The 25,967-nt window shown below is 42.0% G+C and overlaps 1 protein-coding gene and 2 pseudogenes across 1 annotated transcript in view; all 3 read right to left on the reverse strand.

Moving 5' to 3' along the window:
- Pgcka1 (PDCD10 and GCKIII kinases associated 1) overlaps nt 1-25,967 on the reverse strand; it is a 67,821-nt gene that overhangs the window by 11,951 nt on the left and 29,903 nt on the right. Inside the window, exon 2 of the mRNA XM_090343728.1 lies at nt 10,419-10,468. The gene's annotated coding sequence lies outside the window, so the exon portion shown is untranslated. The remainder of the gene's footprint in view (nt 1-10,418; nt 10,469-25,967) is intronic.
- On the reverse strand, nt 17,029-17,627 carry LOC150055877 (large ribosomal subunit protein eL21 pseudogene; annotated as a pseudogene).
- Nucleotides 17,710-17,989, reverse strand: LOC150055878 (large ribosomal subunit protein eL37-like; annotated as a pseudogene).

Genomic DNA, 25,967 nt, shown 5'->3' on the forward strand with positions numbered 1-25,967 from the left:
TAGAGCAGTAAGGGATACAGCCTTCTCTTGAGCTTGGTGACTGTGTTCACGCTAGAAACAGGAGTTGGATTTCTATAAGGTCTAAATAAGGAGGTAAAGGGACATGAGGGCCTTTCTGCTGAGCTCATGATGGAATGTTTACAGCTAGGCTTAGATTGCCCTGCTGGGGTCAGACAGTCTACACTTGTTTCGGTCGCTTGCCTGGTATCTGTATGCACCTTGGAAAATAGGATGGGGGTGAAGGGGGAATCAATCCTTCAAGTATTAGAAATTTAAATGTGAAGGTCTATTACTATAAGATACTTAGTCCATCTAAAACCGCTTGGGCATCGAAGTATCAAGAGAAAGGGACAGGCCTAGGAGAAATCCATGCATGGTGGAAGAGAATAAGCTGGCATGAAGACGGTTTATCTAAACTGCTGAGGAGATCAACTTCATACCATTTCCTTGCAGACTTGACATTAGAAATCTGATTGGTATTTCTAAAAATTGCCCCTTAGGAAACCTTAAAAAGAGGGTTAAGAAAGGTTTAAAAGATGGTTACAAGTTTATCTGTGTGATGTTAATTTGATCTCAGTACTATTTTGTACTTGAATATATTATAAGAGGCATATGCTAGTTGGTAATTCTTAGTACAGTGATGGCGCTTATAATTTTTGCATTTTTGGAAAAACTGTCAATTTGAATTCAAAGATTCTCTAAGAGTTAAACTCGAATGGAAAAATTGCCTATTGTAAAATAGGTGACTCAAGGCCATGGGCTGTGTCTGGTGCTTCAAGGCTTCAAGTGAAAATAAAAGCTGAAGTGTACAAAGTGTTAAAGCAATGATTAGTAAAAATAGGCTAAGGCTATAGGTTTCTGGCTTCTGGTGAGGGAGGGTCAAAGCCCCTGTCGACTGGAAGAGGTTATAGAAGATGAGAATCTTCACCCATCAACCCAACAATGAAAAACCAGAGTCATTTAAAAAAATGAGGTAGGAGAAAAATAAGAGACAGGGGAGAATGACAATTGATGCGAGTCTTCATTTTGTGGAAGACTTGAGTCACTATAGCTATGACCTAGCCTGTAGTCTTACTTCTATCAAAGGTTTGACCATATACAAAGAAGTTGGGAATGTAGTAAACTGTTAGGATTAGCTGTCTTAAGTCTTTTTTTTTTTTTTTTGTAAAAATGCTTAAACTGCTCGACCACCTGCATGTGGCATTTTCCTGATAATCAGGATCACCTGTGTGTGGTGCTCTCCTTTAAAAGCTCAGCTCCACAGAAGGTCAGGTCTGCTCTCTATCAGCCTGAAGGTGGAGAGTGGCCGCGGCACTGGTATTAAACTGACTCCTAGCCCCATTACCTGACTTCTATTGCTGGGAGTTCAGGGACCCCAAATGGCTGGGATATAAGACACAGTAGCTGGCCTGTAGAGGTCCTCCAGCCAGCTCTAGAACCATTAGAAATACTACCATAAAGTATCATGGGTTATGGAAGAAAACAAGGATTCACAAGTCCATCATGAGGCGAAGTCCACAAAAGTGGGAAGGGAAGGCTTTGCCTCATAAGTAGGAAGCCAGCTAGCCAATGCACAAGGAATGAGGCAGCTAAAATAATTGCCAGGGCAAACTCTTACTAAGAACAGACCCAAGTAAGAATAATCTGTGGATACTGAGACTTGGAGATGAGGAGGTGAAAGTTGACAATAGGAGATTTATCCTCTACCCGTCATAAGGTTAAAGATGAAATTAGTCACCAAAGGTAATGCTACCATAAAGGTTGGCACAAGGGTTCCTGAGTGTCCCACATCCTGGCCTCTGGTTCTGCTGCTGAAGAACAGAGCCTGAATTGCAACAGGAAGGGCATTCCCCAAAGCAACTGGTCTGCACGCCTTAAAATGTAATGTTACAATGACACAGACAGATCAAGAGTCAATTCCAGATTACAGGAGACCAAGCAGCCATGACAACCCAATGCTCTCCAGGATCCATTTCCTTGTCAAAAGGTCACCATTGGCACAATTGGTCAAGATGTGAAGGAAGTGAGATCAGATGATTGTCTTAACTCAATGTTAATTTCCTGTTTGGATAATGATTAGGAAAAGTGTGTGTCTGTGTGTGTGTGTACAGAAGAGCGGTTGGTTGAACACCGTAGTAATTACTCATTCTTGGGTTTCTGCATAGAGGATATATAGGATTCTTTGAAAGAGAAAAGCTTCAAGAGAAGCTCGATCTGAAATAATACCAAAACAAAAATCCAGAAGGAATAAAACGATCACCAGTCTAAGACTAGCTTTTCATCTCTTTAGCATTGGGCCCAACATATGCAAGAATCCACAAGCAGAAAGACTCTCTGCATGAAGGCAGCTACCAAGAAAGGGCTCTGAAATGAATGCATTGAGATCTTGCCCACTTTTCTGACTCTGTGCAGGTGTCATGATGTTTGCTCATTGTACCTTCACAGGTACCAGAGCTAAAGTACTGTCCTCAGACTGCAGCTCCATCCAGCCCAGAAGGAGATGGCCATTCTTGCTGGGTTTTCCCCCAGTTGCACTCTTCACAGGCAATGCCTTCCTCACCAGTTTTCAGCTTATCCTTGGCATTGAACTATAAGAGTTGCTGCTGGTGACGGGTGGGAATGAAGAATGATTGATACTGGATGTTATCTTGCTGCATAATCCTTGACAACTTCTGGCTCAATCTTCTGCCTTTGTCTGAAATTCCAAGTGTACATTGTTATGGGCTCTGAGAGTTCATAAATTATTCCAATAGAGGGTCTACCTACCCCTAGTCAAACACATGAGTTGAGACGGATTGAGAGTTGGGCTCATTTTTCTCTGCTTGGGAAGTACTTTGCTGTGGAATGATTCCAAGCATCAAGAACATTCTACTTGAAGCAATTATTGGTAAGGATTTTGAGTTTGTGGAAGAGGGCATGAGTATTTGCAAAAGAGCTATACTAAAATGAAACACTTAAACGTCAACTTTGTCTTACAAAAAGAACAGGACTTCCAGAATCTGACCTGCAGGCAAAGTAGACCGGGGATTGAGCTCTCCATTCAAGCAGAATGAATGAAAAGTAACTAGCAGTCACTATTTCCTTTATAGAATTAGAGGTGGCCAGCCAAGCTTCAGAGAACATTGAAGATAGGAGTGAAAAGATGAACTCTAGCTGGTAATCATGGCTCACATTTGTCATCCTAGTTAGTCAAGAGGCTGAGATGTGAAGATCTTGATTCAAAGCCAGCTTTGGCAAGAAAATTTGCAAGTACTGTCTAGTTAGCCCACAAAATGCCAGGTTGGAGGCATGGCTCAAGTGCTAGAATGCTAGCCATGAAAAATCTGAAAGCTCGAGTACTTGAGTTCAGGTCTTAGTACCATCACAAATGTACACACACAACTCTAGTCCACTCTGTCTTTTTATGTGTAGGTTTTGAAAACTCATGGCTATATTTTTTCAGGGTATGTCGAGAGAGACCATGCACAGTATGTGTGCGTGTGTGTGTTGCAAGTAAAAGTCATGGAGCAGGATGGAATATACATATATATATATATTTTTTTTCCCCCCAGCAAGACTCACCTCACAACCCTGGCAGTAGGTCACAGTGGTTAGGGCACAAGTTGAAATCAAAGTTGGTTGCAATAAATGACTTGTAAGCAATTCTCTTTGCCTCTGAGCTTTGGATGTCTAGTCTTCAGAGTGGAAATAACATTCTGCTCATAAGTACGATGAAAACTCAATGAGTTGAATAGAAAGCTTTTACTCTCATGCCTGACTCATTGCCAGGAATTACAGATAAAATGCCACAGTTAACAGGTGAGTTTACACAGCAGAGTGCTCTTACTGAAACTTTCTGTTATAATTCACTTCAACTTTACAATAACTCTTCAAAACGAGGAACAGTATATGTATGGTAGATAAGCACACGGATATGGCCACGCTATATAAGCTGCTCAGTGTTACAAAAGTTGACAGTGGGACAATGTACTGTTATTAATGTTGTGGTTATCATCGTAATTATGACTCTTTGCTGTATGTTTTTCTGAGTATCTTGTGCTCAGTAGTTTTAGCAAAAAGAAACTGGCTTTTCTCTTCACAAAGTTTTACAGGTGTAGTTTCAAGTGTCAACCACAAGATGGAAGTATACAATGGTTATTATAATCTGGTAGGTGCTTTGCCTTGTGGAGAAATTAAGGATCAGGTAATATAGTGAATATTCTATACAGTTACTGTCAACGTTAAGTCCTGATGGCCACAGTATCGCCATGTGACAGTGAATAGTGCTGTCAAGAGAGCAGACAGACTGGTAGACTGAAGTGTGCATGTGTGAGTGCTGGTATTGAGCCTAGAACTTGGCCTTAAGCTCTCATATGGCATGTCTGGTCTGGCTTTGAATCATGATCCTCAGATCTCAGCATTCAGAGTACTTAGAATTATAGGCACGAGTCACAGGCTCCGGGCTAGAACTTATCATTTCACTGATACGTGAAGCACTGTCTCTGAATTTGGACTGGCCTTTCCTAATTTCCTCAGAGCACCTGCTAGCTCTTTCCATTCCTCAGTAGTGGCTCGCTAAATCTGAGGTGCATCTTGCTTCATTATGACAGGGCAGAAACTACAAAGCACACATATTGGAAAGAAAGTAAGGACTTTAAATGAGTATGTGTGGTTGAATGTGGAAGTGACTGGAACGTCTTTTATCAGGAATGCACCTCCTGTGCTGACCACATAACCCCCACCCAATTGGCCTTACCTCCCTCCCCAGTACTCCTGTGTCAGAGATTAACTGTGGCATGAGTTTGGGGGGACAAACATTCAAACCAGGGCAGGTGGAAACATCTCTCTGCTTGGACAATCTGTATTGCCTTATCTCATTTGGTTTCTCAGCTCTTCTAATATTGGCATAACCAAATGACCCATACACAATTTCCTCTGTTTGAAAGGAGGGTTCCTGTTCCAGCAGGACTTTGCCTAATACAGATATCCTTCAGCCCAAAGTGACCTGGCTTAAATGCAGTAGTGCCTTCGGAATCTGTAAAAATTGGTGTCATGTAATGTATATGTGCTGTACTTGCTGAATATCTCACTGGGGGAGGTCATGGTGGGGGCATTGGCATGATTGGACTTAGCCCCTTATTCATTTGCACTGAGCTCTCTTCTCTTCTCTTTCTCACGCCGAATCAGTCTGCTTTCCATGGAATGCCATTTCAGGAAAAGACTTCTTGTTTTCCTTGTGAGCTCCTAGGCCTTCTTTTAGAAGATACTCTAACTTGGCCAGTGGGGAAAGTATAAGCCATTTGAGCCTACATACTATCTCCCACAATGTCGAGAGTATTTGGTGTCATCAATGGGTGTGAGAGGTGGCTGGTGAATGCGTTTAGATGTTCTTTATATGTGAAAATGGGTAAGGTTCTAGCTCATTCCCCAGCAGCTGATTTTTAATATGTCCCTTACACTTGCCTCAGAATGCTTCACTTCCACAGCTTCAGAAAAATATCTAAACTCTTAGGATTTGTTACCTAGATATCCCCAATAGCATGAGTACTGTTGGTTTCGTTTTTCCTTGGTGTCATAGTGAGATTGTGGAATCAGATGCAAAAATCCATAAGTCCCCTTTAAAAAATAGTATAGATTTTATATACCCTACCTATACTTTCTCTATACTTTGGTTTTAGTGTAGGAAAAAGCTTGCATATAATTGAAATAATTTCTGGGTTACTTATAATACCCAAGACAATATAAATGTTTTTTTGTAATATTGTATTTAGGGCATAATGCAAGAAAGCTCATACATGTTTAATACAGGTGTAGTCATCAAAGGCTTAACTACGTATTTCATACTAACAACACTATTACTTTTTCCAGTACTTTACATCAGAGCTTAGTAGCACCCACAGAAGAGAAGCCTACAGACATAAAGGGCCAGCTACTCAGGTTGAGGAAGTTTCAAATTGGAGAGAGTGGCTAAGGACACACTGGGGGGAGGGAAAGAGGAGATGGAGAGAGGGAGAGGGGGAATGCTCAATATTCATCTCATAATATGATTAGATTGTCATCAAGGATATGGAATTGTGTGTCCTCCCCTAAATTCTGGAACTTGGGTAGAATCTTGCCCATGAAACAACCAGATCATTTACACCAAGTCCTCATACCAAGCAGACTAGCTGCATTTGAAGTGGGGGTATGACTTCTTGAACCTTAGTTATTGGAAATATGGATATATGTATTCTGGCGAATTACAGTTACATATGTGTTCTGGAGAATTCTCAGGTAATACCAACACAGTTTACCTGAGCAAGTGAGTTTTAAATTCTGAAACTAGATTTTTGTTTTGTTTTGTTTTTTGTTTTTACTTCTGTGTCTTCGTGTGGGACTCAGTGGATCTTGTGTTGTGATCACCACCATCATAGCATCATCATCTGGAAAAATTTGCTGCACAGCTCACTGAGGGCCTGTCACAGCAGGTCACAACTGGAGACATGTGTCTATGATATACCAATGGTGCCTGGGGAAGGACACTGTTAATAAGTCCAATTTGCCTGACTTTGTCTTAAGTTACAAAGCAAGTTCATCATTGTTAGTTTTTGTCCAGTAAATTCTAGAATCTGCCCAATTTATACTAGAATCTGCCCTATTTAAAACAACAACAACAATCATGTAACCCTTCTATTAATTACAATAAAAAACATATGAAAGAAAAAGTTGGCCGGGAGTTTGGCCTAGTGGTTAAAAGTGCTTGACTAGCATGCGTGAAGGCCCGGGTTCGATTCCTCGGTACCACATACATAGAAAAAAAGCCAGGAGTGGTGCTGAGGCTCAAGTGGTAGAGCTCTAGCCTTGAGAAAATCCAAGGACAGTGCTCAGGCCCTGAGCTCAAGCCCAGAACTGGCAAAAAAAAAAAAAAAAAAAAAAAAAAAAGAAAAAGTTACTGGCCAGATGCCAGTGGCTGGTTTCTTATAGCCGTAGCTACTCAAGGAGCTGAGATTTGAAGATAGTGGTTCAAAGCCAGCCCAGGTAGAAAAATCTCCTTGAAACTCTTATCTCCAATAAATTACCCTAAGAAAGCAAAACTCAGGGGCCAGGAGTTTGGCCTAGTGGTAGAGTGCTTGCCTGGCATGCACGAAGACCTGGGTTCGATTCCTTGGTACCACATACTTAGAAAAAGCTGGAAGTGGTGCTGAGGCTCAAGTGGTAGAGCTCTAGCCTTGAGAAAAAATCCAAGGACATTGCTCAGGCCCTGAGCTTCAGCTCAGGACTGGCCAAAACAAAACAAACAAACAAAAAAAAACCCCAAAAACAACAACAAAAACCCAACAACAACAACAAAAAAAACCCAACAAAACCCAACAACAACAACAAAAAAAACTGGGTGTAATGGCTTATGTCTATAATCTAGCTACAGGGGAGGCAGAAGTAGGAGGTCACAGTCAGAGGTTAACCTAAGACAAAAGCCTGAGATTGTATCTGAACAAGTAAAAGCAGAAAGCACTGGGAGCTTGTATTTGTAACATGGTTCTACTGTACAGAATTGGACCCCAAAGTTTCTAAATATAAATAGTTCTTGTATTGAAAAGAATAAGCATGGTTCAGAGATCTTAAATGTCCTGCACATCTGCTAGAGGTAAGATGCTCTAATTTCTAGGTGACAGAGGTGTAGAAGATCACTTGTGTTGAGTCCATTTACAAACAACCACTCATGCAACAGGTATTTCCTTAGCACCTATTATGTGCCAAGTACCAAATTTGACTTCAAGGCTCCAAGAGTTGAGAGTCCAGAAAGAGATTTTTAAAAAAGATGACCAAATAGTAGCGTTGTAAGTACTAGACTGAAATATGCTCTATAGGCAAGCATCTTGTTTATGAATTTGGGATGAATGGAAAAGTCTTCTGGGGGAAGGTTGATTTCCATGGTGCCTCCCAGTAGAGTATTTGGAGCAAAGGGTATTTGGGAACAACGCTACCTCCTCTGCTGTCTTCCCTCACACCATCCTTGCTTTCCACACATGTTCCTACTGTCGAGTGTAAAAACTCCATCACTGCTTTCCGACCTGGATTGCTGCATGTCTCCCCACTATCAATATATCCTTCAAAAACACATAAGTCCTAAGACCTTTCCAGATCACAAATCTGAACTTCTTATCACTCCCCCTGCCTGAACACTTCAGAAGTGGCCAATTCCCCAGGACATTTCATACTGCAGTGTAGTAAAGACCATGGCAAAAATGTCAAGGTTACAGGAGTTTCCCAAATCCATGTTTTACATGTCTAGTCAGTCCTTATGACCTATGGGATCTATACTTGTACATTCATCCACTTGTTGGGGTTGAATTATAACCTCCAAAGCAATACCCACAGCACTGGTTTGGTCATTTTGGGGGCATTACACATAGAGGGGCTGAGGATGTGAGCTTCCTGATAAAGCTGTCCCTAGCTGAGCTCATATCAGCTGTCCACCACCTCCTTTCAACCCTCGAAGTATTTTCTTGGTGCCAGATTTTTGTATGTGGGTACTGTCCCCTCCAGGGCTCCACAGTTTAAAGTGGCTCAAGTATAGCACTGGAGTGCTATCTCCTGGTTCTAAGTTCAGGAAGTCCTGCAATGAGCCTCACAGCTGTTTTCTCTGTGCTAGGTTGGCGACTGTGTTTAGGAAAGCATTAGAGCACACAAGCCTCCAATTCACTGAGCTAAATGCGTTGATAAATAAGGCACCTTGAAACAATCACGCAGGAAAGTTTTGATGGGAAGAGGGAAGGAGTCTGTTCTGGTGAAGGGGCTTGGTATTCACTGCTTCATTATTTGGAGCAACTTACAAAACAGAAGTGTCGTGGATGGTAAGAACTGACTGTAGTAACTCTTTCAGAGACAATGAGGATCTTTTCAAGTAAGGATAAGGTCTTTCCTATTCTAAGCACAAGCTTCTTGAATATCTTCTTTTTTCCTGCTCACACTAATCTTCCTTCAAATTATATTTTGGATCAAGTACTTTGCCATTGGCTGTTTCCTTTGCCTTTGCTTTGCCTCTGGTGTAGACATGTATTATTGGATCCCCATGCTACCTTTTCCTTTGTTTTCAACACAACTTACATAGTTTTGTTTTTTGTTGAGAGAACAAATTAAAAAAAAAAGTACAAATGAACAAAGAGCCAATAACCTGACATTGTTGAGTGTGAGAAATTTGCAATGCTACGAGATAGTGTCCTGTAAGCATTATTTAATGTGTACAGGTAACACACTTAGACCAGGCTGTACCTGTGGGAGGTGACAGAAATGCAGCTGAAATGAGATGAGCTAGAATGCACAAAAGCAAATCGGCAGTCAGCCTATTGTATGGAATGATACAGGGGAGCTGGGAGGTCTCAGAACGCAGCACACAAGAGCCTCAAGGGAAGATAAGGCTCTGTGCAAAGCAGGCAGCAACAGGAATAAAGACATTGATCACATAGGCTACATTTGAGAAACAGCACGGGGTTAGGGAGGCATAAAGACTGGGCTCACTGGAGCCAAGTATGTAGCAGGCATATGGTACTCAGATGGTACTGAGATTTAGGCTAAAGATGGGAATGAAGGCGGAGGTGGAGAAAAGAGCCAGACGGAGATCAGTAGAAGGAAGGTGTTCATCACTGTGACAAATACTAAGGGAAACAATTTATAAGAAAGGGAAGACTGAGTTTTGGCTTGCAGTTTGGTATCAGAGGTCTCAGTAAGTAGGCCAGGTCCACTGCTTTGGGTCTGAGGTAAGGCAGAATATCATGGTGGGCGCAGTATGTCTCATGGTGACTAGAAAGCAGAGATGGGCACACCCTGAGGAAGGGGCCAGGTTAAGACACACAGCTCCAGGAAACTCCCTTCTCCCATCAAGGACCTGTTTCCTCTTACTAGGCCTTAACGACTCTCCAAAAATGGAATCTGAGGGAGACATTTCATATTGAAACCCAACAGCAAGTTTGCAACACTAGGACCTGGTTCTTAAACTTGAGAGGATATCGTACAGGGCGAGGCCTCATTTGCAGAGCTTCTGATTGAGGAAGTCAGGGTGAGAAATGGTATTTCTAACAAGTCCATACAGAAGGCTGATGCTACCTGTCCTGAGGTGACACTCTTGAGAATCATTGTTCTGGGGACACGGAGTTTAGTGGAGAAACTGTTCAACTGTCCAGGTTGGGGGTAGACAGCCTGGGACTCTTTGAGTATGAAGGAGACTTGGATTGTGCCTCATCATGAAGGTTCTAGGGTTATACAGGAAGCACAGGATTCTACTATAATCGGAATGCATCAGAAATGAACAGGCTTGGGCCATTGCTCTGTTGACTTAAATGTCTTACTAAAAAGCACAATGCAAAACAAAAAGATTTGTATTACTGAGTGATAACACATTTAATGGAACATGGAAAGAAAAGACTTTTGCCAAAGCTTAGAAAAAAAGAAAATAGCTTTACCTGTTGGGGAGATTTTCCATTGGGTTGTGCTTGCAGTTTAACTTCTCTGCCTGCAACAACAAAGAAATGGAAAATTGAGGTTCTACAGGCTACTTTTCACATCTGGATTTCTGGAGGAAGGTGGTGGAAGGCAGCTCTTCCTGAGGGCCAGTGGCCATCATGAGAGCTCGTGGTCTAGAAGAGAGAGCCCAGGAAGACCAGGGCTTTGATATTTGTAGACTTGCGCTTGAACCCCTGACTCTCAGCAATTAAGAATTAGCTGAAATTTCATGGCTCCACTTACAATGAGACTGAAGTGGCACATGTATACTCTTTATCACCGACAGGGGTACATGGTAACTGTTCGGTAACTCACAGCTAGGAGATAGGCTAGATTGGCACAGGACCAGAAAGAGGCAGACTGCATGGTGGTTAGAAGTTTGTTGGTGAAACTCTAGATCAGCAGGAAACATATGGCCATTCAAACTGTAGTAAAGAAGATTGCTCCAAACTTGGTGGGACCAATGGCTTCATGATAATGGCATAGTCACATTATTAACCTTGCAGAATTGCTGTCTGCATCATGCAGCTAACACGTGATACATCTGAAAACGCCATGTGGGAGTTTTCCCTTAATCTAGGAAAGTCCCAATCCATTCCATGAATTTTGCCCTTTCCCCCTACATAAAGTCATGAATAATCTTCCCCTCCCATTAAAGTTTTCCCCTGAGAGGAGCTAAGTTATTTAGTATCTCTGGCAAGATCATTGGAGGAGCCTGCACTTTCTCTGGAAAGTACACACCCTTTTTCGTTGTTAAGAGTGATTTTTCTTCCAGTTCCTTTCCATGCTCTCTGAAATCTTTTTTGTGAAAGTGACAAGAATCTAGAAAAACTGGGTGGAGGACTCAGTTTTCTGGTCTCTGAGACTTCCAGGCTCCCTACCCCACCCAGTAACAAACCAAAGTTTGATGGGCTGAATCTCTCAAGATTTCCTCAGAAGACATGCACTCAAGGAAACAGGTGAGAAGACAGAATTGTAGAGGTGACCTTCTTGGAGGTGGAAAGTTTTTGACAAAAGGAACAGAAGCAGTAGAAAGATCTGAGAAAACAGCTGCCAGTTCCAGTCAAAGACAGGAAACAATTAAAAAAAAAAAACACTGGAGCCTTGACTTCACTTGTACTGTATTGCTTGTAGAACAAACCCCAAGACCACCTTTGTAGTCACATTCCTGTCTCATTGGCATCAGGCCCTTATTTTGCCTGTGTGTGATATAGTATTTCTACAGAGAAGCCCCAAGGCTAAGGCTGTACTTTGAAAGGTGAGGAAACAGGATTTGATGGTTAGAAACTTATACAAGCTGAGAATCCACACCTTGTTTCCTGGTCTTCGATCTCAGAGAAAGAAACTGATTTCACACAATCTTTTGTTTTAGTTTTCAATAACAAAATGAGCTGTCAGCTAGATGCTACTATTAGGATGTTAATGTCAGTTATGAGAAACTACTTTTTTTTTGTCAGTCCTGGGGTTTTGAACTCAGGGCCTAAGCACTGACTGTCCTTGGGCTTTCTCAAGGCTAGCGCTCTGCCACTTGAGCCATAGCACCATTTCCAGCTTTTTCTGTGCTGAGGAATTGAACCTGAATCTTCATGCATGCTAGGCAAGCACTCTACCACTAGGCCAAACTTCTGGCCCCTAGAGAGAAGCTATTTAGCCAGGAGATGCTAGGGATCGAGAGTATTACATGTGCACAGATTGTTCTCCTTGCCAAGAAACTTGTGTAGTGGGGAGTCAGACAGTACAAACAGTGACACGTGCTTCATGAGAAACTGGATATGACAGATTTGTAAGACAAAAGAAAGGAATTAGGCTGGGCAGGATGGCTTACTCCTGTAATACTAGCAAATGGGAAGATGGATTGGGGGGGTTCACAATATGAGGTTATCCCAGGGCACTCCAATCAACTCGTGGCTAGGCGTCAAAGTGTGTGTCTGCCATGCCAAGCTACAGGGAAAGCACAATGACTAGTCATAGTGGCACACATCTGTCAGCCAAACTACATAGGAAGCACAAATAGGAGGATCACAGTCCAGGCTGGCCTCGGCATGAACCAACAAAAAAAGAAAAAATAGGCCCATCAGTTCAATTCCCAGTGCTGCCAGGAAAAGTGAGAAAGAATATAAAGGATTTATTAAAATTATTATTTTGTGGGAGCTGAACAATGGAAGGAAGTATAGTAAGTCTACACACGGGGCAGGGGCAAGACCATGTGCAGGTTTTGAAAAGCCTTGCCCTGAGGTCAGCATTCTGTTGAAATGATAAATGAGAAGATGACATGGGAAGGTGGTAGACAAAGCAGGCATCCAGCTGCCTTCCATTGCAAAAAGAAAAGACAGATCTTTAGGGAGAGCGGCAAAGCAGTTAAAAACAAAGCTCAGGGATGTGAACTAGCTGTCCCGGGAAATGGACAGTTTGGAAACTGAAGACGTAGCCCAGTTTAGGTGCTAGAATCCTTTAAGTGCCTGAGAAATGCAGGGGTCGAGAGGGACAGGCTTGGGATCCTTGGAGATTGCTCCACCTTTCAGTGCATCTGTTCCTACAGACTATGAGTGCACAAAGGAGGCCACTAACATTCTTGCTGCTCCTCTCTCTCCCTCCCTTCCCCCTCTCTCTTCCCTTCCCCCCCCCCTCCTTTCTCTTTCATCTTTCTCTCCCTCTCCCTCTGCTTCTTGGCTGATGTGTTGCACACTTGGCTCTCAGCTGGAGGATGTACTCATTGAGAGGCGACTGGATCTAGTGGGATCTGACCTAATCAAGGGTTGAACTCCTTGATGGATTCATAATAAGATATTATGGGAGGTGGAGCTGACTTGGAGGAAGGAGGACACTGGGGATGTGTCTTGGAAAGATATTCCCCAAGAGGACAAGAGGACAAGACCTCCTCACTCTTCTCATCACTACTCTACACATCACTATGAAAGCATCTGTGGTCGCTCATGACTGGAAAGGAAATTTCTTCTTAAAGAAAGAGGAGGGTAAATGACATTAACATTCACACGTGGGTTTCCCTTTCTTCCTTCTTTTTCTTTCTTTCTCTTTCTATTCACTTCCTTCTTTCCTTCCTTCCCTCAATGTTAAGCATGAATTGGTACCAACACTGGATGTAAAAATTCACTTTTCCTTGGACTTGGCAAATGCATCTATGCGTACCTTCTGTTTTCCTCTGATGGGTTTCCCTACCCCTGCCTCCAGTTTCCAAGCAGGGCCAAAATCTGAAGAGAAAGAAAAGAGCTCATGCAGTGCTGCTTTCTCTCAACAAGCCTTGCAACATCTTCCTTGGATATGGTCCAGCTGGGGGCCAGCCCTGTATTCCAAGAGGAATTCCTGGTCCTCACACAGGCGCCTTTGTTGTCCGAACTTAGGAGAATGTAACCACCATTTCACATAAGGAAATAGCTTTTCCTTTCCTTGTGTGAGGTCATGATCAAAGACGACCGTCACTGAAATCAAGGGAACAAAACCCTGATTTATATCTCCAATTGCAGAAAGAAGAAACAAGGAAGATCCTCATTCCTTAAAGCACAGTCATCCACAACACAGAGTGTAAAATCTGCTCGTCAACAGGTGGATTGGAAAATGTAGTCCATGCTAAATCACCTGTACTTTGTGTATGCCAAATACAAAGTGTTTTTCTTTCTTTTGAGACACTGCCCCATTGTGTAGTCTAGATTCTTGGTACAATATATAGCCAAAGCTGTGAACAGGGTCTCTAGCCATAATGCCTGGTTTTGGGTCCAAACACTTGCCTGTATCGAGAAAATATGAGAAAAATGGATTCAGTTGAAGTTTAGGAGTAAAATGAGGGAGTTTCTTAATCTTCTCTGTCTTGCCTGCAGCTGGGTCACAACTTCCAGGAAAGAAAAAGCAAGTCAGGTATTCCACAGATGGGAGCATTTTTCTGGATTTCTGTCTGTCCCTTTTAAACCTACCCTCAAACTCACAATCTTTCAGATGCCAACTGTTTTAATTCAGTACCAAGCACACAGAGGGTGCTGAATAAATCCTTGGCCAACTGGACCTGAGGACCTAGTCTCCAGCTTCCATTTGAGATGGTAGGACAGTAAAGCCTAAGGAAAGCCTTCAAGGTTACAAAGTCTAATGCTAGTCAAGGCCGCAGGCCAAACAAAGCCAGCATGGATTCCCGTGACCTTCCGTGGAAAACTGGTTCTTGTGTCTTGATTACCTAGGACTCGCAATGCCATAAAATTAGTGTTATCAGCTTATCTTAATATGCTTATGTGAGACTGCAGTAATGACACTGAACTCATATCAGTCTCCAACGGAGCAAGGTAACTGCTTTAAGAAAATAAAAATGTAAAAATATCATTCTTGAGGACAGATTTTCAAAAATGAACACAAATGAACGCATAGATATTTCTGTATAAGTTTCTAGGTCACTTTGCTTCTTAACTGCCATGGGTGGGGGGTGGTACAACCAGCCAACCAGTACTCCTTGCCCCTGAGAAACAACCTATCAAGAGCTTGTTCCATTTTTCCTTTCAGCATTGTTGATGAGAAGTTAGTGGATGTCCTACAAAAATAGAGACTTGAACATATCCTGAATATTTAAGATAGAACATTTTCTGCACAGTCATCACTAGAAATAGGTGTACTGTATGAGTTTCCTGAACTTATGTGATATCTCCCCCTACTCTGCCCCATTTCCATCCTAAGGAAACCAAACTCTTAGCAGATGTGATGTGTTTCCATTGGGGACATACCATAAGTAGCTTGTCCAGGTAATACCGTTTTATTTCTTCTGAAGCACCCAACTCCCCCTAAAGAAAGCAATTTTCCAGAAAATATAGGTTTTCTTCTCTCTTCTTCTTTCCTTGCTTTCTTCCTTCCTGTCCTTCCTTCCTTTCTTCCTCTTCCTTTCTCCCGCCCTCCTTCCCTCTCCCCATCCCTTTTTCTTCTTTTCTTTCCTTCTTCCTCTTTCTCCTTCCTTTCCCTCCCTCTCTTCTTCTCTCCTTTTACATCCTTCCTTTCAAAATATTACATGTACAAGCATAAGCTGAGAAAGGTAGTTCTCAAAATTTTGCAGATTAAGAAAAAAAGCTTACTAATATAAGCTAAAATCAACAAGATAGCCCCACCTTCTGCAAGTGTGGAATGTAATGCGGAAACACAGATTGTGGCAACAGTCCAAGATTAATCAAAGTAGACATAAGTAACTGAAGGTAACAGAGTGCATACAAATATACATGACAAGCCAAAGGTCACAAGACTGTTTCTAGACAGTGGTGGTTCCAAAAAATAAAAAAAAAAGTACAACAAAATTAGAAGCTATTTACCTACTTTTACTATGGTGGGTACATTTCGGTCTGGTTTAAATTCTTTTAAGATAAAAATTGTTTTTGTGATCCCTTGCTTTGAACTTAGAGCCTCATACTTGTTGTAATGATACACTACCATTTGAGCCACCTCTCCAGCCTAGCTTTTTGCTGGCTACTTTAGAGATGAAGCATAGCAGCCTTTCCTGCTTACACTGGTTTTAAACCATGATCTTGTGGATCCCAGACTCCTGAGTAGCTCGTAGTTAAGGTATGAGTTACCCATGACTGGCTCAATCCTTAGTTTTTAAAGTTCTTATTAGCTGGATATGTTAACATGTAAAGGGTATAAATTTACTATTCTTTGAGGAGAGGAATGGAACTCTTACTGCTTAACCCAGGAATACCTGGAAATCATCCTTTAACCTTCATTAGCACAATGTATCACACATGACTGATCTGCAACCTGCTTTGGAGTCATTTGTAGATTTAAAGGGGGTGTGTGGCTAATCTACTTTCTAACTTCTCTCCTTCACAGTAGGATAAAACAGTGTTTTCCCATATCAAACAGGATTTAAAAAATGCTGTCAACAGTGCTCAAAATGGTGCCTCTGCCTCTAGGAAGTCTTGGTTATTATTCTGATTCAGGCAGGTCAAAGTCTGCAAACCAGTTGCAGCTTAGAGCAGTGGTGTCCAGGCAAATGTTTATTTTAACAGTGAATTCTGCAGGGAAGAAAGTGCTTGTTCTACATAAAAGATGCACAAATAATAGCCAGCAAACTTTAAAAGGTAACATTCCACGGAGACCATTGATTTTTACAGGATGATTTCAACAGTCTAGTCAAACTCTTCTATCTATAGACAGTCTAGGGTTGCAAATGATTAATTGGTCTTTCTAACACAAATGGTTGACAGTTTAAGAATTAACAAAAATAGGTGGGCACGAGGGGCTCACGTCTGTGAGCATAGCTACTCAGGAGGCTGAGATCTGAGGATCACAGTTCGAAGCCATCCAGGCAGAAAAGTTGGTGAGACTCTCATCTCCAACAAACTACTCAGAGAAAGCCAGAAGTGGGGCTGTAGCTCAAGTGGACTAGCGTTAAGGCACAAAAAGACTCAAGGACAGTGCTCAGGCCTTGATAAGTTGAAGCTCTAGCAGTGGCCAAAAATATAGAAGTGAAACAATAAACATATGTAAGAATTTTACTTATTAATGACATGAACAAATTGTTATGAATCAGAATATGAAAAGAAAAATCTTTGTTTTCTTTACAGATTTCTTTGGGAAGGCATACCATACTTCTACTCAAGGTCATTTTTATAGTCCAGAGGTCTTTTTTTTTTTTTTTTTACATCTCTTAGGCCATGAATTCATAGGGAATTGGTTCCAATAGCTCAGGCTCCTTTCCATTGGTTCTCATCAAGTGTGCTTTTCTGGGTGGAACAGACTGGTGCTTCAGTTGAACCCAGGTTCCTTTCTCTTTGGTTTCTTTCTTTTTCTGGTCATTTTCCTTCAGCCATTTCAGGAAGCTACCTTGGTTATTAAAGTGCTTAATATGCTCAATATGCATATTAATCCTCTTGGCAAAGATCTTGCCCTTAACTTGCTTGTTCACAACAATGCCAACAGCATGCTGGGTAACATTGTAGACCCTTCCAGTTTTGCCATGTTAACATTTATGGGGCTTTCCTTTTTGAACAGTATCTTTTCCCTTGATGTCTACAGTATCACCCTTCTTGTAGATTATCACGTATGTGGCCAAGGAAACAACTCCATGCTTCCTGAAGGGCATAGAGAACAAGTACCAGGTACCTCTTTTCTTTCCCTTTGTGTTTGTCATTTTGGAAGATGGCAGTTCCAGCCAAAAGGCAAGAAAAATTTTCTTATTTTTGGTGTGTTATGATTAGACAACAGGATTTAAACTTAATTTTTTTTTTTAAAAAACCAAACCATTTATTGTATGGCTGATCTTTGGAATTCTCAAGATGAACTGGATGCTGCAACAGCTGCTCTCTTGGCTTTCTTCACAGAATCTATGCCTGAATCTTTGATAGACAATATTTAGGTGCCTCATCCGGCCTGTCCCGATAGTGTTTCATCTCTTAGCCTTGGCACTCCAGTTATACTGTCTCTCGCATTTTGCAGGGTAGCCACATTTACTACAAGTGGACTTCTGAAAGTGGCAGGCCTTAGAACCACGGCGGCAGCACAGTGTGGGTGTCTTATTTTGATGCTTTCCAAAGGGTGACGATCCCTTCATCTTGCCTCTGCTGCTGAGACCAAAGAGCTTGAATTTTTATGAACATTTTCTTCTTCACATTCTTCATTACAGACAAACAACAAGGTAAGGAGTCGGGATGTGACTTATAGCATTTGCCAGTGTCAGTGGTGTAAGCATCCCTTGCCTGGTAAATTTTAAGCTGGCCATGTTAAGTCATAGCACATAAGATAGGCTATCTGGCTATTGTCACATAGTATTTTCTCTCACATGGGTAGCATGGGTAAAAATAACCTTAAGATCACAGAAAATGGTAGAATATTTAGGAAAAAAGTTTTGAATTTATTCACATTAGTCTTATTGTAATTTATTTAGTTCTACTTGGATGTCATTTTAAGTATTAGTAAAGTCTCCAAAAAGGTTTCAGCATTCCCAAACCCCACTGCTTGGTCCTGGCTGTCTCTTTTAAGTGCTGAACTCGATGGGCAAATACATTTCCCAGGCAGTTTTCCCTCAGTCACAGGCCAGTAACGTCCCATTAATAGTGATCCTAGACCCAACTTCCCCTGCTGTGCATTAATCAATCTCAAGGTTGAGAGGCCTGGCGTGAAATTGCCCTGAGAATTTCAGCAGACAGCACATGGAAGAGATGGATTCCAGTATAGTCACGTGACTTCCGGGTCATTCTCAAGTTCCTCACAAGTAGAATGTTAAGAATATACTACTTCTTAGGACAGGCGTAAAGGCGAGAGGCAAGAGGCTAGAAGAATGCCTCAAACACTGATGATGTTCAATAGCTAGAGTTTTATCATCAAGATGGTAACAGAATCGCTGCCCAAAACTCCATTTGGGGATACATGTGGGCATCCAGATGACCTCAACTGAATTTTAGAAGGGTTCTAAATTGAAGCTTTTTTTTCTTTAAAGAATAATGAAATTGGTGTATATCTATGTGCATTGCCAAGTTTGAGGTGGATCTAAAAGAGAATTACTTCTCTCCTGGCATAGTTTATATAATGAGCACTGGCATTAGAACTGTGCATGAGGACACAACTTGTCACATGACTTTTAAATTGAACATACTGCCGGGAGTTTGGCCTAGTGGTCAAAGTGCTTGCCTAGCATGCGTGAAGACCCGGGTTCGATTCCTCGGTACCACATACATAGAAAAAAGCCAGAAGTGGTGCTGAGGCTCAAGTGGTAGAGCTCTAGCCTTGAGAAAATCCAAGGACAGTGCTCAGGCCCTGAGCTCAAGCCCAGGACTAGCCAAAAAAAAAAAAAAAAAAAAAAAAACAAATTGAACATACTCTGCTATACCATGTATGTGACATCTATTCCTCAGGGGAGATCTATTCATCTCTAATCAGGACTGTACAACAGAGACAGGATTATTTAAAGGCTTTCTATATAGGTATCCACTGATGAAGATATAAAATATTACTTTGGGAAATCTATTAATCCTGGACATTAGTGGCTTGCTGATTAGAATAATAAACTGAAAAAATGACCACTACTTAGGATTTGGGGATACAGGTAGACTTCCCTGGCTCTGTACGTGAGAGGAGAGAGTATGTTATTGACCCCTGGTCTAGACTCTTGTGTATTTTAAATTATAGATATGCATACCTACATATCCCCACTGATAGGTCGTTATGATCTCTTTAAAAATATTTTTTGTTGCATCATATTGTAGTTTATGTGTACTAGACCAACAAAATGCAGAGATGTATGATTCACTCCAAATAACTTATTGACAGGTTGACCCGATGCAAACACAGAAATGCTAATCTGAGATTAGTCCTATTTAAAGCTGGATGTGCCCAAGAATCTCTTGAGGTAATCTTATTGAGAAACAGATATGAACTGGGCATATTTAGAGTTGTCCAACCAGTTCAAGTGGTGGCCTTGCTAACGATCCTGTGTGGCAAGATGATTCTTCCAGCCTCCATGACACCAGAGGTTTGAACTCAGGACCTAGGCACTGTCCCTGAGCTTCTTTTGCTCAAGGTTAACACTCTACTGCTTGAGCCACAATATCACTTAAGGCTTTTTTCTGAGTAGTTTATTGGAGAGAAGAGATTTTTCACAGACTTTTCTGCCCAGGCTGGCTTTGAATTGTGATCCTCATCTCTCAGCCTCCTGAGTAGCTAGGATTTCGTCAGGACCTGGCAGAAGGAATTTTTATAAGCATTCTGCCCTCATGACCAGATCATGTCCCAAATTCCCTCCTTCCTAGCACCACCATACGCTAAACACTTGTGAGAGTGAAAAACTTGATGTTCGTGAACGAATTAGTTTTAGCTTTCTGACACTTTTGAGATATACTGAAATCCTATAACTCAATGCTTATTGGAATAAACAATTGCATATTCTTGTACATTATATGACTATGGGTTGCTAAATATCATTGTAAGTTCAATGTCTGTTGGTAGTACGAATAAAAACATTCGTGGTATCAAGCATTAAAACTACACGGCTTTGCAAACAGTAGGCAGGAGCTTTATCACTTGAGCCATACCTATGTCCCTTTTCATTCTATGATAGTACCAAGGTTTGAACTGAGGCCCTTAAACTTGCTAGGCACATACTCTACTACTTGATCCACACAGTCAACTTCATTTTGGGTTGGCCTGAACTGTGATCTCCCATTTGGGCTTCTCCATGTTGCTGGGGTGACAAGTGCATGCCTCTGCACCCAGCCATTGGTTGAGAGGTCTTGTAACTTTTATTGTCCTGGCTGGTCTCAAACCATGACACCTGATGTTCACCTCTCCAGTAGTTAGGATTACTCGTGTCACCTCACCAATATTACTCAGCTTTCTGTCACTGTGACAAATACCAGAGAGAAACAATATCAGAGAAGACAGACACACCTGAGCAGTTGTTTCAGATTCCATCCCATGGTTGCTTGGTTTCATTGCTCTGGGCCAGTGGAGGCAGGGCATTGTGGAGAAGGGGATGTGGTAGAAGCACAGTTGCTTACCAGAGCAGACTGGAAGCAACAGAGCTACGAAAGGGCTATCACCCATCCACAGTGACCTGCTTTCTCCAATGAGGCTCCACCTCTGAATCCATCCAGGGGTCAATCATGGATTAGGTCACATCCCTCAGATCCAGTCAGTGATTGGATCCTTCAGCTCGGGACCAAGTGTTAAAGACACATGAGCCAGAAAAGAAGCAAAGAGGGAGCTAGAGGGGAAATAGAAGAGAGGAAAAGGACAGAGAGAGAGAGAGAGAGAGAGAGAGAGAGAGAGAGAGAGAGAGAGAGAGAGAGAGAGAGACAGAGATAGAGAGAGACAGAGAGAGAGAGAGGGACAGAGAGAGAGAGAGGGACAGAGAGAGAGAGAGGGACAGAGAGAGAGAGACAGAGAGAGAGACAGAGAGAGAGAGGGACAGAGAGAGAGACAGAGAGAGAGACAGAGAGAGAGAGACAGAGAGAGAGAGACAGAGAGACAGAGACAGAGAGAGAGACAGAGAGAGAGACAGAGAGAGAGACAGAGAGAGAGACAGAGAGAGAGACAGAGAGAGACAGAGAGAGAGACAGAGAGACAGAGACAGAGAGAGACAGAGAGAGAGACAGAGAGAGACAGAGAGAGACAGAGAGACAGAGAGAGAGACAGAGAGACAGAGAGAGAGACAGAGAGAGACAGAGAGAGAGACAGAGAGAGAGACAGAGAGAGAGACAGAGAGAGAGACAGAGAGAGAGAGACAGAGAGAGAGAGACAGAGAGAGAGAGACAGAGAGAGAGACAGAGAGAGAGACAGAGAGAGAGAGAGAGAGAGACAGAGAGAGAGACAGAGAGAGAGACAGAGAGAGAGAGACAGAGAGAGATACAGAGAGAGATACAGAGAGAGAGACAGAGAGACAGAGAGAGAGACAGAGAGAGAGAGACAGAGACAGAGAGAGAGAGACAGAGAGACAGAGAGACAGAGAGACAGAGAGACAGAGAGACAGAGAGACAGAGAGACAGAGAGACAGAGAGAGAGACAGAGAGACAGAGAGAGAGACAGAGAGAGAGACAGAGAGAGAGACAGAGAGACAGGGAGAGAGAGACAGGGAGAGAGAGACAGGGAGAGAGAGACAGGGAGAGAGAGACAGGGAGAGAGAGAGACAGGGAGAGAGAGACAGGGAGAGAGAGACAGAGAGAGAGAGACAGAGAGAGAGACAGACAGAGAGACAGACAGAGAGAGAGACAGAGAGAGAGACATAGAGAGAGAGACAGAGAGAGAGCAAGACATCCCTTTTCTAAGGCATATCCTCTAGTGAGGACCCAGGTTTACCATCTCACAGCCTGTGAATTCATGGAGAGATTAGTAATGTCTGTGTTCTCTTTTTTTTTCTGTGTGCATTTTTTTTATTGTAATTAGTAAAAGGGTTACATGATATTTGCCAGATAGAAGGTGCATTAATTCACGTACATTGATACCCTTTCACATGTCTTGGTACCCATTTCCCTCCCCCCCACACCCCCCACCCGTCTTGGTTTTCCCCCCTTCCCTATCAAATTTCAAATATCCAAATACAAATAAATTCAATACATCAGATAACAAAGTGAGATACTATACCAATATGAGATAACCAAGGGACAGCCAGTGTTCTCTTGATCTAATTACCTCTCAATAGTGCCACCAACTTGGAACTAAGCACTGGGATAGTTTATGTTTAATCTATGACAGAAGAATTGAGTCAACAGTCACACTCACAGTATCCTCATTTTCACAAATTCCAGTTGCTACATCCATAACCACTTCTGTCAGACAAGTGCTGGTGGCTCACTGTTGTAATCCTAGCTTCTTAAGAGGATGAAATCTGAGGATCAGGATAAAAGGTCAGCCTTGTCAAATAAATCTGAGACCCCTTTGCCCAATTAACTAGCAAAAAAAAAAATGGACCTGTGGACCAAGTGGCAAAAGTGCAACACTTGAGCAGCAAAAGCTAAGAGATATAATCTAAGCCTTGAATTTAAGCCCCAGGATAATCACCAAAAACCATTGAAATAAAATAAATAATGCCATGTTCAAAGAAGTTCTCTTTCTCCTTGCAGATGTTTGTTCTTATTCTCATCTATCTGGCAGTTCTGAAGATGTAGCCCAGACTGGAGCTTTTAGTTAAACAACAGTGCGAGCTCTTTGTACATGGAGGGCATGTGAAACAATCAGCCCAGTGCCTAGAACAACCTCAGGAGCCCAGAAATGGTGGGGTCCATGGTTGGTGGGGTTGGTGGCAGGCATCACTGACAGAGACATTCTTATATCCCTGTGGTACAATGGAACAAGCCCAGGGTAAAGTTCAGGTGTTATGAATGGTTGCCTGATTTTTCTTTTCTTCTTTTCCTTCATCCTCCTAAAGCATAATTCACATGCAGCGCCATGAGCAAAATCAAGTACATTGTGTGCAACCTTAAACGAAACGTAATCACCATCAAGATACATACAGAACATCATCACCCTGCAAAGTGAAATAAGCCAATCACAAGACAAGTATCATGTGGTTCTTTAAATGAGATGTCTAGACACAGAAAGTAGCATGGTGAGGACTAAGAAAGGAGAGAAATGATCTTTTATCCATTGAGTAGTTACTCATCAATATTCTGAAAGGTAAGTCAATTCTCTAGCATCGTACCTCTAACCATACTGTGTTGTGCACATTAAATGTGGCACAGGGTAGATTGTATAATAACATCACAATAAACATACAAAAATATATCATATTTTTCCTGTGGTAAATTCTGTGTGGGGAGGCGGGTGTGAGGTGGGGATGGAGGGTGTCAGTCCAGGTTCTTGAACTTGGGGCCTGGGTTCTGTTCAAGGTGAACACTCTACTATTCGAGCCACAGCTCGACTCCTGACTTTTCTAGTGATCTGTGAGAGATAAGAATCTCAGAGACTTTCTTGCCCAGGCTGGCATATATGGGCTGAACCATAATTCTCAGATCTCAGCCTCCTGAGTAGCTAGAACTACAGGTGTGGGTCTCTGGCACCCACACAATAGATTCTTATATGGACTGTTGCCTTTTCCCATTTATAAATGAAGGAGTAATAATTAGCACCTTCTCTATGCTGAACCTGGGTTAATAACAATGAGTGAAAATGTCGCCAACCAGCGACTGGGCTCCTTGATTTGGCCCCAGCAGAGGTTTTCCTGGTAAATCCCCAGTGCCAAATAAATCCTTCCTATTGTCAAGCAATATGAAGCCTAGTGTCCAATCCCCAAAGTTCAAACAAATGCAGGGAATCTGAGATAGTACTGAACGGGGCTATGAGAGGCAACACAGTGTGTTTCTTGACTTTGTTCCTTGACCTTTTAAGACTCCCAAATGTGTGAGAAGTCTCTCCCCTAAAATGGGTTATCTTGTTTTAGAGGTTATATAACTTCATGGGACTGGGGGAGGAAAAGAAAGGAAGGAAAGAAGGACGGAAGGAAGGGGGGTAGGAAGGGAGGGAGGGAGGGAGGAGAGAAGGGAAGGAAGAGCAGTCTCAGGAATCAATTCAAGGACCCTGTGAATCAAATTATGTTCTTTGTATCTATTTTCAGAGCAAGTGTAGCAATGCTCCCTTTCCAGTGCTCTGCAGGTATTAATACATACAAGTCTCATAATCATATGGAATAAGTATTATGACCACTTTATAGATGAAAAGCTACAGAGCATAGACAGATGCAATGGCCTACTGGAAGTCACAAAGGTAGTAACACATGGAAGTGCTGATCTTCATTTTCACCTGTAATTCAGAGATGACCCCAACCCTGGCAGGTGTGCCATGTTGCGCTTGGCTCACGAGGCCACGGCTAACTGTAGCTTTACTGCAGAATTCATCAGCATTTGTAGTACTTGGTTTTGTCCTTCCTCCAGTTCTCCAGTGGAACGTACCTCACGGAGATGGATAAATATTAACTTTTGGGTTAGCACCACCCCACATCACAGGCCAGAGTCTAAACGACAGAGAACTTTGGCCAGGTGCTGCATCTGCCCTCATGCAGACACAGAAATCCAGCTTCACATGTTTCCAAATGATGCCTTATCCCCTTGTTTGGAAGGATGATGGGGTTGTGTCTTTAACACACAGGACATTTTAAGAATCAAAATAGGAAATTCTCTCAGTTGACAGGTTTCTGTGTGCTTGTATCAAAAGTCCACATACATGTACAAAGAAATGTAAGAAACATAGACACGGGAGGATAAGTTATTAGAAATTATCATTGCATACCTCTTCATAAAAAAGGAAGCAGTCACTCCAACAAATTATTTACCCAAGGCATGCGGATTTGATTTTGATGAAGCCCTCTGTATAATAGTACATGTGATCAATTTTAATTTAATCATAGTTATATATCAGAATACAGACTAGGGACTATTAGTATATGCTAATAAACTGTAATGCACGAATTGTACAAAGCTTCTTAAGGAAAAGTCTCTAGCTCCCCTGTGACTCATTTCCTTCCTCCAAACACATTGCTTTCAACTCAATTGGCACATGATCCCATTGCTTTTATGTTGAGAATGTATTGCCATGTGCTGATTTTTCTTTTGTCTTGAGCATTATATACCGACTTTCTCTTATGGAAGAGGAGGACTTAGGGAGTTAATCTCTCCATGCACACTTGATGCCCATCTGCAAGCTATAGCTAATCTCGATTAGAAAAAGACTTCATTTGTATTACATTATTCACAAGATTATGAACATTAACAGTTTTCACAAATAGGGAGTATGTGTTTAGCACTCAGCTGACAGAACTTTTAGTAGAAGTATCAAGTGAAATTTATGAAGACATGAAGACGCTGTGTGTGTTTGTGTTATAGGCACTGGTGAGCTGAAGCAGGAGAAAAATATATTTTAGAAAGAGGATACATACTATAGTGTCACAAAGTTACTGTTGAGTAGCTTGAAGACAATCGTGACAAAGAAAATTAGTCCCTTTCTCTCTTTTTAAAGCTCATGTATGAGGCTGTCACGTGGCCCACAGGTATGACAGAGGCTGCCCAAGTGTGACACCTCCAGTTCTTTGGTGGCTTTTCTTTCTC

Source organism: Megascapheus bottae, chromosome 13, assembly GCF_031878675.1.
Source record: "Megascapheus bottae isolate mThoBot1 chromosome 13, mThoBot2.hap1, whole genome shotgun sequence".
Taxonomy (NCBI): domain Eukaryota; kingdom Metazoa; phylum Chordata; class Mammalia; order Rodentia; family Geomyidae; genus Megascapheus; species Megascapheus bottae.